The sequence below is a fragment of the Amblyraja radiata genome, chromosome 18, assembly GCF_010909765.2.
Source record: "Amblyraja radiata isolate CabotCenter1 chromosome 18, sAmbRad1.1.pri, whole genome shotgun sequence".
Taxonomy (NCBI): Eukaryota; Metazoa; Chordata; class Chondrichthyes; order Rajiformes; family Rajidae; genus Amblyraja; species Amblyraja radiata.
In genome coordinates this window covers 61441-77188 of record NC_045973.1, presented here as the reverse complement: position 1 = coordinate 77188, position 15748 = coordinate 61441, and the positions used below count along the sequence as shown (strand labels likewise).

The following is a 15748-nucleotide window of genomic DNA, read 5'->3' as shown; positions in this document are numbered from 1 at the left end:
TTTGAACTGTTTTGACTGTTTTATTGTTTTAATGTTCTTTTTACAAACCATGTTCTCGAGGTATCTAAATCTAAATTTTATTAGTTATTTAAGTTATGACATCGGATGGAAGCTGCATACCAAATCTTGTATTATTATTATTATTATTATTATTATTGTTCTGCTCCCACCTCTTTCTCTGCCCCACTCCATCAGTCTGAAAGGGTCTCAACAGGAAACAACAGCATCTGTCCATTCCTTTTGTGGTCGGGTAGATGGTGCCTGATCTGCCAAGTACCTCCAGCACTTTGTTTTGGACCAGGTTACATTCCCTGGTTAAAGTAATCCTAGTTGGCTGCTGTTGCAGGGAAAGTAGTTTAATGATTATGACACTTGTGTTTAAATCATTACAATTAAGTAATCTTGTCCCTTCCATTCACCCAACTGTAGCTTTGTTTGGAATTGGTCTAAATCTATATTTGGTTTAGTGTGTTTGGCTGTGTTGCCAGAATCCATGTCCTCTCTTCTCTGCTCCTTTATAAAGGGGTGACCAATTAGTGTTAGTTTCCACCCAGGATCTCCAAAGACTGGGTCCTCTGATGCTGGAAGAGTCTGCAAGGGTTAGACTGTCTTCCCCATTCTCCCAAATGTTGCATAAACTGGGTCAAACTTCACTACTGTTCCTTTACTTGTATGTCTCATTTATTTCGAAGTATTTCTTTGTCCGTTAAAGTAGTATCTGATTTGTCATGGTGTGTTTCTCCAGATATTTGTTTCAATGCCCATGGTGAAGGGCATGGCATCAGGGTCAGTGTCGGGGAGAACACTTCATGTGACATGGTAAGTTTCACATTTAGAGATACAGTGCGGATACATACCGAATCCATACCGACCATCGATCCCCGCGCATTAACACTATCCTACACACATTAGGGACATTGTTACATTTATACCAAGTCAATTAACCTACAAACTTGCACATCTTTGGATAGTGGGAGGAAAGTGAAGATCTCAGAAAACCCACGTAGTCACTGGGAGAACGTGCAAACTCCGTACGGAACCCGTGTCTCTGGCGCTGTAAGGCAACAATTCTACCGCTGTGCCACTGTGCTACCCAGCAACAAAGCTGGCATGTTGCTGTGCCAGTGAATTACAGTAGTCAATGTATTCTGCTACCCTGTGTTCAAAAAGGAACTGCAGATGCTGGAAGATCGAACCTCTCTGTCCTGGGTCTCCTCCATTGCCAGAGTGAGCAACAGCGGAAATTAGAGGAACAGCACCTCATATTCCGTCTGGGGACCTTGCGTCCGGATGGCATTAACATTGAATTCTCCCAATTTTGCTAGTCCTTGCTGTCTCCTCCCCTTCCTCAACCCTCTAGCTGTCTCCTCCCACCCTCCCATCCGCCCACCCTCGGGCTCCTCCTCCTCCCCTTTTCCTTCCTTCTCCCCCCACCCCCCATCAGTCTGAAGAAGGGTTTCGGCCCGAAACGTCGCCTATTTCCTTCGCTCCATAGATGCTGCTGCACCCGCTGAGTTTCTCCAGCAATTTTGTGTACCTTTATTCTGCTACCCTGTAGGGTTCACTACAATCCTTTCAATGGCTGATCCTGTTTCTCATGACATTTAATTTCAATTGGAATCTCTTCCTCTCTAGGTGTCCAGTGTGAAGGAGGATGTTGGCAGACTTCAAATCACTAACGTGACATTGGTTTGTTTTGTATATAACTTGTTCTATGTGAATATGGTTATGGAGTTGGTACAAAGGTAAGGCCCCTGTTTAGAACCTTCTCTTGGGCTTCAGTGTGGATGAAGGTTTGGGAAAGATTAACAATAGTTTTCTCTAATTGGGCTCAGCCTCTCTCAGCTTGAGGCCACTTTAGTTTAAAGATTAAATTGCCCCTTCCCCTCATTAGGGTTTATTCATTAAAGTTGTGGTCTGGGCCTACTTGAAGGTGTTTAACAGGGACCACTGGTATGTACTTGTGTCTCTATTTAGTAGTGAGTTTCTGCCTGTACCTGGGGCTGTTGGTCTGGGTGGGGACAGTGAGGGGGATGCATTGGGGTGAGATGTCGGTTCCACATGCCAATGTGGTGGATTCCCCTCCGCCAGCATGATACCAGTGATCACCTTCTCCTGACACCACTTGACTGGATGGCGCTGCCTTCTGTCTCTGTGCTTTGCGTGGTGTGTACTTGTGCTTGAGGATACGGTGACCTGAAGACTCGTCCAATCTGAGATCTTGACTGGGGAACGACTACTTTGGTCTGGCCCATGTGATCATTACCCTTGTCCAAACCCACTTGCCTTCATTAGGCTCCCCACTTCCTCATTGTCTTGGCCTTCATCCTAATAGGGATTTATTCTGGGTTTTGGCCATGCCATGGAACAAATAAACAGTGCTGGCAGAACTCGGCGGGTCAGGCAACATCTGTGAACGAAATGGACAGATGTCTTATCAGCTTGGAAGCCTTCAGACTGGAGTAGTGGGAGAAGGTTGGAAATAGGGCAAAGCTTGGCAAGTGATGGGTGGATACAGGTGAAGGGATGATGGGCAGATGGTGGAGAAAAGGACAAAGGCTAGAGGTGAAAAGATGACAAAACATTCCAGAGGTGTGAAATGTAAAGCTGGAGTGAGGTTTACGGTTGTAATGGGCCGGGTGCAATGGGACGGGTGCAATGGGCCGGGTATCCGGGTGTAATAGGCCGGGTATCCGGGTGCAATGGGCCGGATATCCGGGTGTAATGGGACGGGTGCAATGGGCTGGGTATCCGGGTGTAATGGGCCGGATATCAGGGTGCAATGGGACCAGAAGGGATAAAAGGAAATGTGATTTGGAGATGGGGATGAGTGTACTGATGAAGGGACACCCCCTCTTTCCCTACACTCCCCACCCTGGTGTGCACCACACTCAACACTCCGGTCACCCTACTCCTTTCCCCTCTAATGTACGCTCATCCCTGTCCCACATTCCCCTCTTTTCCCAGATCCCTCTCTCTGGCTTTGCATGTCACACCTCTTCTTGTCTGACACTTGTCTCCTCTTCACCTCTAGCCTTTCTCACTACTCCCCTATCAGCTAATCAGCCCCCAACTGTATCCAGCATCACTCACCAGGCTTTGTCCTGCTCCCATCACTTTCCAGCTTTCTCCCAACTCCATCAGTCTGAAGAAAGGTCCTGATCTGAAACATCTGTCCATTCCTTTGCAGTCGGGCAGATGGTGCTTGACCCACTGAGTACCTCCAGCACTGTTTCTGACCTAGTTATTCCTTGGTTAAAGTTATCTGAGGGAAAGTGAGTTTAATAGTCATGGCTCTTGAGTCTTATTACAATTTACTAATCCTGCCCCTTCCATTCACCCTACTGTAGTTCTTTAGAGTCGGTCTAAATCTATATTTGGTTTGGCGAGTGTCTGTTGCTGCCATCTGTTTGCTCTGAATAATTTGTATTTGTTTCCACCCAGGATCTCCAAGGACTGGACCTGTGCTGCTGGAAGTGTCTGCTGGGGTTAGACTGTCTCTTCCCGTTCTGCCAAATGTTGGCGTAAGATGGAATAAACTTCTTCCCCATTGCTGTTCTCCTGATACACAAGTCTCATTTAATGTTTTTGTCGGTTAAAGTAGAGTCTGGTCTGTTGCGGTCGGGTTTCCTCTGATATTGTGAACTGCTGCACGCCCTGTAACGTTCCTGCAACCTTATCCAGTCTATCTGGATTTGATCTTCATGGAGATGGTGTGAAGGTAAGGCCCCTATTTCAATCCCTTTTTTGGTTTCGGTGGGGATAGGTTTTTGAAAGATTAACAATGGTGTTTCCTATTTATTTTTGGTCAAGGGTTTTATAATTCAGGATGCTAGATCTTTAGTGATAAAAGCAGAGCTGGAGGAACTCGATGGGTCAGGCAGCATCTGTAGGCTGGCTCAGATTTGTAGGTTAATTGGTTTTAGTAAATTGTCCCTAGTGTGTAGGATAGTGCTAGTGTATGGGGTGATCGCTGGATTCTGCAGACTCGGTAGGCCAGAGGATCAGAGATTTGTAGGTTAATTGGTTTTAGTAAGCTGTCTCTAGTGTGTAGGATAGTGCTAGTGTACGGGGTAATCGCTGGATTGTGCAGGCTCGCTGGGCCAGACGGCCTGTTTCCACGCTATCTCTAATTATTTTTTATTCACGGTTCTTTCAATTCGGGGCTCTGGAATCTTGAGCATAAACAACAGTGCTGGAGGAACTTGGTGGGTCAGGCAGTATCTGAAGAAATGGACAGATGACGAATCAGGTCGGGAGCCTTCAGACAAATATGGGAGAAAGCTGGAAATGAGGTGGGGGTGGGGAACTGCCTGACAGGTGATGGGTGGATACAGGTGAGTGGGTGATGGGCAAATGGGTGGATACAGGTGAGTGGGTGATGGGCAAATGGGTGAAGTAAGTGACAAAGGCTGAAGGTGAAAGTGATAAAATGTGTTGGATTAGGACAAGAACTGTGAAATGTAAAGCCAGAGGTGTAGATCAGTGCATGCTCCTTTAACATAGTGACCTCACCACTACTAACCACTCCCCATTGTCTCCTGTATAATTGTAGCTTCCCCGCCTCTAGCTCGCTCTCTAGTCCCAGTGATGACCACGGACAGCTAGAGCACAATGTTTGTAGTGACTTAATAAAGATACTTAGTAAGAGACTTTGTGTGTCGAACAAGGCCTTCTACATGGTGTCAGCGCGGTAGACTTGCGTCTCCTGTTTATCGGCTTTATTTTATTATTTGTTTCTCCCAGTTGTGTCCCCACCTTTACTTTTTACTATGGCTAACTCGTGCCGTCGTCCTGACAAGCTCGTTTTTGATGCGGACATCGTGCACCGCTGGACTGTCTTCCAGCGCGACTATGAACATTACATCGCTATCGCTCATCCCGGTGCCACTCCTGTGGTACAGGCTCACCTACTCCTCAACCTGGCTGGTCCGGAGGCTATGGAACATTATGCGTCGTTCGAGTTCGTCCCTCCGGAAGACCGCCATGACCCGGTATGTCTCATGACCAAATTTACTGCCCTATGTGACATTCCCACCAATAACATTATTGAGCGTTTCAAGTTCTTCACAAGACGTCAGGTTCCCGGTGAGCACATTGACGCTTTCATTGCCTCTTTGCGACATATGGCTCGGCGGTGCCGCCTTGAAGCGATTACTACGGACGAATTGATCAGGGACGTCCTGGTCAACGGTCTCCTAAACTCTAAGCTGCGCGAAGATCTCCTAATGAAGCCCGACCTCTCGCTAAAGGATGCCATGCATTCTGCTCGTATGGCCTCTGCTGTCGGCTCCGTATCTCACCCGGCGTCCCAGGATATCAACTTCACCGGTACCGTTGGCCGCCGGCGGATCAATAGCCCGCCTCGCCAGTTAACCCCCTCTACTCCCGCTAAGGTCACCCCTCGTCGATGCCAAAATTGTAATTTCTCCTCGCACCAGTACAACGTTTGCCCAGCGCTGGGTAAAACTTGCAACTCCTGCGGGAAACTCAACCATTTTTCTGCAGCCTGTCGTTCTCATGGGAAACCTGTCCCTGCTCCTAGAAGGAGTCTAAACATTCTTGCGGACACTGATAGTGCGCCTGGTTCCCAGTACCAGCTCGAACTCCCTGATGCTGATACGATTTCCTCCCATGGTGATCCGACTGTGTTTTCGCTTTTGAGTGCACCTGCTTTGATAACGGCTCCCTCCATACATGTTACTGTGAATGGACACTCCTTCTCGGCCAAGGTCGATACTGGTGCGTTTGCCAATGTTATGTCTGTTCGCCTCTTCAAACAGATAAGCTCGGGGGAGAGAGTGCTTCCCGATGACTCCCGCCTTCATGCTTATGGGGGAGGTGTTCTGGTCGCCGTGGGGAAGGCCACGGTTATCTGTACAGTTCTCAAGACCTCTCGGCCCCTCACTTTTCTCCTGCTGGACTCTGATAACGTCACCCTGCTGGGCGCCCGTGCATGCCAGGACTTGGGATTGGTCTCTTTTCACCGCGACGTCCACCTGGTGCAGGCCCCCATGGACCCCCTGATAGAGTATCCTGACCATTTCGATGACGTTCTGGGCAAACTGCCCTGTGCCTATAAGATCGTTGTTGACCCGGGGGTCGACCTGGTGATTAGACCGGCCCACCGTGTGTCATTTGCCATGAAGGGCCGCGTGGAGTCCACACTTCGTGATATGGTTTCCACGGGCATTCTCAAGGAGGTGAGCGCACCCACCCTGTGGGTCTCCACCATGGTCGTCGCTGCCAAGAAAGATGCGAGCGAGATCAGGATCTGCATCAACCCGAAGGACCTGAACCTTGCCATCCAACGCCCGCACTACCCCATGCGGACGGTGGAGGACGTCCCTGCACAGGTCGGTCCTGCTACAGTCTTCTCGGTCCTGGATGCCAGAAGCTCCTTTTGGCAGATCCCTCTGGATGAACGTTCATCCTTCCTGACCACCTTCAGCACACCTTTCGGCAGGTTCCGTTTTCTTCGCATGCCCTTCGGGATCAACTCAGCAAGCGAGGTTTTCCAGCAGTCCATGGAACAGCTGTTTGCCGGGTTGCCGTGCGCTATTATTGTTGATGACATTTTGGTATACGGGAGGGACGTTGCTGAGCACGACCTGCACCTCCGGCAAGTCCTGGACAGGGCTCATGAGATCAATCTCAAACTTAACCCGAAGAAGTGTCGGTTCCGCGTTCAGGAGGTCACGTACGTAGGCCACGTTTTCACGGCTAGGGGACTAAAGCCAGACCCCCAGAAGACTGTGGCGGTCACCGAAATGCCCGCTCCCACGGACGTGCCCGGCCTGCAGCGCTTTCTGGGCATGGTCAACTACCTGGGTAAGTTCATACCCGACCTCAGCGAACTGAGTGCTCCCCTGAGGGAGCTAATCAAAAAGGACAATGCCTGGGTCTGGCTACTGCATCACCAGTCAGCATTCGTAGCCCTGAAGTCCAAGCTCGCTCGCACCCTGACTTTAACGTACTTTGACCTGAACAGGCCAATCGTCCTCGCCTGCGATGCATCTCGGTTCGGCCTCGGTGCTGCCTGCCTGCAGCTCCAGGACGATCGGCAGCTGCCTGTCTCCTATGCCTCTCGCACCATGACCCCTGCTGAGCAGCGCTACGCTCAGATCGAGAAGGAGCTCCTTGCCGTGGTTTTCGCATGCTCCAAATTCAAAGACTACATTCTGGGCAACACTTTCACCATTGAAACTGACCACCAGCCGCTGGTCTCTATCTTGAACAAGCCTATCCATGCGGCCTCCTCGCAGTTGCAGCGAATGATGCTGCAGCTCCAACGTTTCCTGTTCAACATTGTGTACCGCAAGGGCAAGGAAATGTTCGTGGCCGACACATTGTCCCGTGCGCCGCTCCCTTCCGTTGCCTGCCATCCATACGAATCGTCTGACCTGATGGTACTGAACGTTAACATTGTTCCCTCTTGGCAGATGCAGTCCCTGGTCGAACACACTGCCGCTGATCCTGCCCTGCAACAGCTTGCGGGCATCATCCGCCGTGGCTGGCCTGACCGACGCTCTTCCCTACCGGCCGGTGCCGTACCCTACTTCCTGGTTCGGGACGAATTGGTGCTGCACAACGGCGTGGTGGTGAAGGGTCACAAGGTCGTGGTGCCGGACGCTCTGCGTGACCACTACTACCAAACCGCACACAACGGTCACCCCGGGGTGGAGGCCACTTTGTCCCAAGCCCAGTTTTTCTGGCCTGGCATGATTCAGGAGATTCGTGACAGGGTCTCCGCCTGTGCTGCCTGCAACAGCCTACTGCCTCATCAACGACGCCAACCCCTCATGCAGCAGCCGGCTCCCGAGTTGCCGTGGATGGCTGTCGCCACTGACATTTTCGAATGGCGTGGCAAACACTTCCTGGTCCTGGTGGACTCCTACTCCAGCTGGTTCGAGGTGGACCAGCTGCCTTCCCTCACGTCTGCTGCCGTCATCGGGAAGCTTCGCCGCCACTTTTCTACCTTTGGTTCCCCGGTGACTCTCCAATCCGACAACGGCGGACAGTTTTCCAGCGCAGAGTTCGCTGCCTTCGCCACCCTATGGAACTTTCGCCACATCACCAGCAGCCGCTGTCAAGGAGCGCATCATCGAGAAACAGGTCATCCAAAAGCGCTCCTTTGACAAATCTTCCCGACTGCTTCCCCGTCTGTTCCCAGGCCAGGTTGTCCGGATGATGTCCACCTCCGGTCATCACCGGCTGGCCGTTGTCGTTGGCAATGCCGACTCTCCCCGGTCCTACCTGATTAATTACGAGGGCATTGTGTACCGTCGGACACGCCAGCACCTGCTGCTAGTCAACGAGCCTGCTCCGCCTCCCGCGGACCCGTATTCGCCGCCTGTCCAATCCCCGCCGCCTGTCCATTCCCCGCCACCAGTCCTTTCACCGCCGCCTGCGACTCCTCCTGCCCCTGTCACTCCTCGCATGCCACGGACTCTTCCCTCTCAGCTCATGGTGCCCAGCCCACGCGGTCCCCCTTCTCCTTCTTCACCTGCTGAGGAGCCCGTTCCTTCACCTCGTTCTCCTCCTTCCCCTGGGCGTTTGTCTCCCGGTTCCCCCATCTGTCCCTGCCCCCGTTCCTGTAGCTCCTGCGGTGGAAGGGGAAGGCGGGTTGCGCACCCGCTCTGGGCGTTTGGTCAAGCCGCCTGTCCGGTACGGAGTGTGCGAGTAGTCTGCTTCATAATGTTTTCCAACTGTTGCTGGTTTGCCTCTAGCGTATGAGCCGTGGTCGCTTTGTTTCCAAGAGGAAGGATGTAGATCAGTGCATGCTCCTTTAACATAGTGACCTCACCACTACTAACTACTCCCCATTGTCTCCTGTATAATTGTAGCTTCCCCGCCTCTAGCTCGCTCTCTAGTCCCAGCGATGACCACGGACAGCTAGAGCACAATGTGTGTAGTGACTTAATAAAGATACTTAGTAAGAGACTTTGTGTGTCGAACAAGTCCTTCTACAAGAGGGAGGTGGGTTGGGAAGGTAAAAGGGAAATATGGGATAAGGAGATGGGAGATGAGTACTTCCCTCCTCCCCCCGACAACACCCTGGTGTGCTAATTATCGAATTGACTGTAACAGACTAACTAATTAACTCACTAACTAACCAACTAACACTGGTCCTTTCCCTTCCTCTGTACGCTCATCTCTCAAACAGTAGTCCCATATTTCCCTCTCTTCCACCATATCTCTCCTAGTTTCATATTTCAGTTCTCTCCTTATTTGGCATTTTGTTCCTTTCACCTTGAGCCTTTGGAACTCACTGCATCCATATGTTAATCATGCCTCGCATGTACCACCTATTTACTTGCTGGCTTTGTCCTGCGTGCCTCTGCCTCTTTTCACTCGCTATCATCAGTCTGAGGAAGGTTGCTGACCTGAGGTGTCATCTGTCCATTCCACTTGCAGTCAGGCAGATTGTGCCTGATCTGCTGAATGCCTCCAGCACTTGTTTTTAGACAGAGCCTTGTTCCCAGGTTAAAGTAATTGCAGTTGGCTCCTGTTACAGGGAAAGTAGAGTTTAATATTTGTGGTGTATTAATTTGACTGTTTTTTACATCTTTGTCAGCTCTCGGGATCTCGTCTTTCTGGAGATTACTTTAAGGTAAGGCCCCTGTTTCAAAACCTCTGTTGGGTTTCAGTGTTTGGGGAAAGATTGGGCAGCACAGTGGTAGAGTTGCTGCCTCACAGCGACAGAGACCTGGGTTCAATCCTGACAACATGTGTTGTCTGTATAGTTTGTATGTTCTGCCTGTGACCATGTTGGTTTTCTCCAGGTGTTCTGGCTTCTTCCAACACAAGACATTCAGATTTGCAGGTTAATTGGTTTTACTGCATAATAAGAAAACAGTCCCTAGTGTGTGGGATAGTACTAGATTGTTGGGTTGTGCTGACTTAATGGACCAGAGGGCCTGTTTCCACACTTTAGTTGGTTTTAATGTATTTATTTTAGTACAACGTGAAGAAGGGTCCTGTTCTGAAAGGTCACGTATCCATGTTCTCCACAGATGCTGCCTGACCCGCTGAGTTACTCCAGCACTCTGTGAAACGTCACCTATCCATGTTCTCCACAGATGCTGCCTGACCCGCTGAGTTACTCCAGCACTCTGTGAAATGTCACCTATCCATGTTCTCCACAGATGCTGCCTGGCCCGCTGAGTTACTCCAGCTTGTTGTCTCACCATACATTTGGCTGCATCTACAATTTATAATCCATTTCTTCAGTACTCTCAGTTCTACTCTCGTCCTTGCCGCTCCTTGGCTCTGCTCTTGGTCTTTCCACCCTGACTCGACAATTTTTGACTGAAGATCTGGGGGGTTTAGTTTTTCCAGGTATTTTTAACCACTGAATGTTTCTTTATATATAACATTTCAATGTCCACGTGTAGAGTACTGCATCGGGTAACAAGGTTGGGAGAGCACTTGTGAAATTTAATGTGTATTTGATGGGGTAACTGGGGCGTTGCTGTGCTTGTAAATTGCAAGTCAGTGCTGGAGCAACTCGATGGGTCCAGCAACATCACTGGAGAATATAGATTGGTAATTCTGGCTTGGGACTCTTCAGACCCTTAAGAAAGTTTGTCTAAATGTACTGGACTACCTTAATATTGGTCCAACCTGTAGGAGTCTTGACTGCAGAGCCACAATGGTCCTGGTTGGAGATACATCTCCAGGCATTGTCCAAGTGTTTTTAGCTTGAGGACTAGAATCTTCTCACCCAGGACTGTCCGACCCACTGAGTTACTCCTGCACTTTGTCTAATTGTCGAGCAGGACGTTGGAACATTTCAAACATTAAAATCTTATGTTAATTTGATTTTTCAGCATCAAGTCTACCTGGATTTGGTCTTTATGGATGTCATAGAAAGATGAGGTACCTATTTCTAACCCTCTTCAGTTTAATGGGATAAATGTGTTAAGTTATTGATGGCTTTTCCTAATTTGTTTCTTCAACATCGAGGAACTCGCAGTCTCCAGTAGAGACCGATGTCGGGAAGCTCCAAAGAACGCAAAAAGGTTCGACTAGACCCCGAGTGAGCTGGGATTCAACGCCCGATGCAGGACCCCCGACACGGACGGCCCGACCGCCGGCTACGGGAGTCAAGATCGTGCCGTCAACGGAAGACTCGAGGCCCCCGACCGCGGGAGACCAAAGAAGGGAAGAGTTTGAACTTTGTGTTCTGTTGCTTTTTATTGGTATGAGTGTCTGGTAAATGAAATTCCTCATGTAGCAAAGCAAACTTTTTATGCAACACGAGCCACCCCATGCTTGAATCATGAGTAGATACACAGTGCTGGAGGAACTTGGTGGGTTTGACAACCTCTGAAGAAATGGACAGATGACTAATCGGGTCGGGAGCTCTCGGTCTGAAATATGGGGCAGAGCTGGAAATGAGGTGGGGGTTGGGCACTGCCTGACATGTGATGGGTGGATTACAGGTGAGTAGGTAATGGTCAAATGGATAGAATAAGTGCCAAAGGCTGAAGGTGAAAGTGATCTAACATGTTGGGTAAGGACAAGAACTGTGAAATGTAAAACCAGGAAGAGGTGGGGTTGGAAGTTAAAAGGGAAATATGGGACAGTTGAGAGATGAGCATACTTCCCTTCATTAACTAAGTAATACCTAAATAACAATACCTAAATAACAATAACTAAGTAATAATAACTAAGTAATAAGTACAACTAAATAGTAATAACTAAGTAATACCAACTAACTAGTCCTTTCTTGTACGCTCATCTCTCAAACAGTCCCATATTCCCTCTATCCCTTCCACCCATCTCTCCTAGTTTCATATTTCCGTTCTCTCATTTGGCATGTTGTCTCTTTCACCATGAGCCTTTGGCACTCACTTCATCCATATGCTCATCACGCCTCACATGTACCACCTATTTCCTTGCTGGCTTTGTCCTGCATGCCTCTGCCTCTTTTCACTCTCTTTCATCAGTCTGAGGAAGGTTGCTGACCTGAGGTGTCATCTGTCCAGTCCACTTGCAGTCAGGTAGATTGTGCCTGAACTGCTGAATGCCTCCTGCACTTTGTCTTTGGACAGAGCCATGTTCTCTGGTTGTAGTTGGCTTCAGTTACAGGGAAAGTAGAGTTTAATATTTTTGACTGAAACTCTGGGGGTTGGGTTTTTCCAGGTATTTTTTAACCATCTGGGCACCACTGAATGTTTGTAAGGCATAGGGCAACAAGGTTGGGAGAACACTTGTGAAATATAATGGGTATTTGATGTAACTGTGGTGTTGCTGTGCTTGTAAATTGTGTCAGTGCTTGTAAATTGTGTCAGTGCTGGAGCAACTCGATGGGTGCACCAACATCGCTGGAGAACATGGATTGGTAATTCTGGGTTGGGAGTCTTCAGACCTTAAACTCTTAAGGTAGTCTAAATATATTCGACTACATTAATATTGATCCAAACTGTAGGAGTCCAGACTGCAGAGACACAATGGTCCTGGTTGGAGATACACCTCCAGGCATTGTCCACATTTCCAAGTGTTTTTATCTTGAGGACTAGAATCTTCTCACCCAGGACTGTCCGACCCACTGAGTTACTCCAGCAACTTGTCTAATTGTAGAAAAGGACGTTGGAACATTTCAAACATTAAGATGTTATGTTAATTTGATTTTTCAGCATCAAGTCTTCCTGGATTTTGTCTTTATGGATGTCATTGGAAGATAAGGTACGTATTTGTAACCCTCTTCAGTTTAATGGGATAAATGTGTTCAATTATTGATGGCTTTTCCAAATGTGTTTCTTCAACATTGAGGAGCTCGCAGTCTCTGGTAGAGACCGATGTCGGGAAGCTCCAAAGAACGCGAAAGGTTCGACTAGACCCCGAGTGAGCTGTGATTCAACCCCCGATGTAGGACCCCCGACACGGACGGCCCGACCGCCGGCTACGGGAGTCAAGATCGTGCCGTCAACGGAAGGCCCTAGGGCCCAGACCGCGGGAGGCCAAAGAAGGGAAGAGTTTGAACTTTGTGTTCTGTTGCTTTTTATTGCTATGAGTGTCTGCTAAATTAAATTCCTCGTGCTGCAAAGTTTTTTTTGTTTTTTTTGGTGTTTTTTTTGCAACACGAGCCACCCCGTGCTTGAATCGTGAGTAAATACAGTGCTGGAGGAACTTGGTTGGTTTGACAACCTTTGAAGGATTGGACGGATGACCAATCGGGTCGGGAGCTCTCAGTCTGAAATATGGGGGAGAGCTGGAAATGAGGTGGGGGTTGGGCACTGCCTGACAAGTGATAGGTGGATTACAGGTGAGTGGGTGATGGGCAAATGGATGGAGTAAGTGCCAAAGGCTGAAGGTGAAAGTGATAAAACATGTTGGATAAGGACAAGAGCTGTGAAATGTAAAACCAGGGCGAGGTGGGGTTGGAAGGTAAAAAGGAAATATGGGACAGTTGAGAGATGAGCATACTTCCCCTCATTAACTAAATAATAATAACTTGATAATAATAACGATAATAATAACTTAATAATAACTAAATAATAAGTAAATGCAATGAAATAGTAATAACTAAGTAATACCAACTAACTAGGCCTTTCTTGTACGCTCGTCTCTCAAACAGTCCCATATTCCCTCTATCCCTTCCATCCATCTCTTCTAGTTTCATATTTCCGTTCTCTCCTTATTTGGCATTTTGTCTCTTTCACCTTGAGCCTTTGGCACTCTCTCCATCCATATGTTAATCACGCCTCGCATGTACCACCTATTTCCTTGCTGGCTTTGTCCTGCGTGCCTCTGCCTCTTTTTACTCGCTTTCATCAGTCTGAGGAAGGTTGCTGACCTGAGTTGTCATCTGTCCATTCCACTTGCAGTCAGGCAGATTGTGCCTGATCTGCTGAATGCCTCCAGCACTTTGTTTTTAGACAGCCATGTTCCCAGGTTAAAGTAATTGCAGTTGGCTCCTGTTACAGGGAAAGTAGAGTTTAGTATTGTTGCTAAATCTCACTTTTATTAATGCTGCCCTTCCAAGTACTGTAGTTTTTGCAGTTGGTTTAAATCTCTGATTTGGATACATCTGCAGTGGTACAATTTCCTAGTCCGTCTTCCTCTGTAGGAGTGAGCAATTCTTGTTACTTTCCACCTAGTCTCCAAAGACTAGGTTATATGCTGGTAGAAATATCTGCTGGGGTTTGACAATCTCCTCCCAATCTGCTAATGTTAGCATGTGCTGGGGCAAACTGCTTCCCCATCACTGTTACTTTCGTTTGTCGCCGATTTAATTCAAAGGATGTTTTCATTTAAAGCAATGGGTGTGTGTTCACTAGATATTCTGAACGCCCTGTATGCTCCTGTTGGTGTACAGGCATTGATGCCCATGGTATACAGTGGCAGTCACAGAACAGTGTTTGGTTTAGCTGGGGTGTTGCTGAGCCATTTGATTATGTCAATGTATTCTGATAACTTGCAGGATTCACTGCTGTGGTCACATGCAGGGGGCCTTCCTGGAGATATTTCTCCAAGCACTGTCCACGTGTTTGGGTGTTCATTTTGCAGAAAATATAATTTTGTCACCCGGTGCTCTGTTTATTGCACTGCTGCGGGTTTCTAATTATGGTCGAGGCACCAAGAACCTATGGTGCCCATCCAAAATGTGTCCAAACGCCTCCATTGCCTGATAGATGGGCTGTCAACTTGGTGATCCAAGTATGTGTTAGTGGTTAAAGTTGTAAAACAATGTTGGGAGGAATCAAACTATCAGTGATTGTTGTATCGCCGAACTGTTGTATCGCCGTTAGGGTGTGATTTATCGGACAGTGGGGAAACATGCCCTCTGCTGCTTATTGATCACCCCCTGGGGATTCCTTTTCACCATGTACTGTCACTTGGTATTTGGCCCACGGTTTCATCACCCTTGTCCAAATCTATTTGCCTTGCACTTGCCCTTCCATAGATTTGTGGGAGTCAGTCAGGATCCACCCTAGGTTTGAGTTTATGCAAGGTTTAGGCCATTGGGCTCTTTTGTCTGTAGCGCTTCAATCCATAGCCTCTCTGCTCTCTTCCGATTCCCTATTGACAATTCATGTTTGTTTCCAGGCCCATGATCTCTAGGACTGGATCCCATGTTGCTGGAAGTGTCTGCTAATGGGTATGGATTGGTCCCCCCTTGTGATGTTGCTGAGGTGTCCTGTCAGTCTGACTCTGATGCTGTTGCCTGTTTCGCCTATGTACAGTAAGTTGCACTCTTTACATCTAATTGCGTACACCACATTCTTTTGCTCACAGGTTATCCTCTGCACTATCTGGCCTCTCTCCCCTGTTACACTGTTCTCTATATTTTTGACTATTGCTAAGTGGGTGCAGGCCCCACACCGTCTCTGCCCACAGTCTGGGGCTGTGTGTAGACTTGTACTGACCAGGATGTCCTTTAGATTTTTAGCCCTCTTGTATGCTGACATTATCTTGTACCCCTTTAGTGTGGCAAATCCCCTTTGGATTTGTTCAAACCGGCCCTTAACTATTTTGTGAGCCTGGACAGCCATGTTGCCATATCTTGTTATTAGTGGCAAGTTCAATGTCGTCCCCGGCCTAGGTCTGGGCGCTTGTATGCTTTTTAGAAAATCTGACTTAATGCGTCTTAATTTCCGTTTGCAGTAACCCCTCTGTCTGAGGGCGGTGAAAAGGGTGCTTGTGGCCTGGTTGAAATCCTCCTCCATAGTACATATACGGTGGAAGCGGGTCAGTTATGACTTAACGATACCCCTGAAGGTGTGTTTTGGGTGGTGGC

At 48.4% G+C, this 15748-nt stretch overlaps 1 long non-coding RNA gene across 1 annotated transcript; it reads right to left on the bottom strand.

Annotated features, from left to right (window-relative positions):
• Nucleotides 1-2853: 2853 nt before the first annotated feature.
• On the bottom strand, nucleotides 2854-15466 carry LOC116983016. The gene is made up of 3 exons (XR_004414596.1): nucleotides 15261-15466; nucleotides 7524-7535; nucleotides 2854-2866 (listed from the first exon to the last, which is right to left on the bottom strand). It is a non-coding gene; the product is annotated as an uncharacterized LOC116983016 (long non-coding RNA).
• Between the last annotated feature and the right edge of the window lie 282 nt (nucleotides 15467-15748).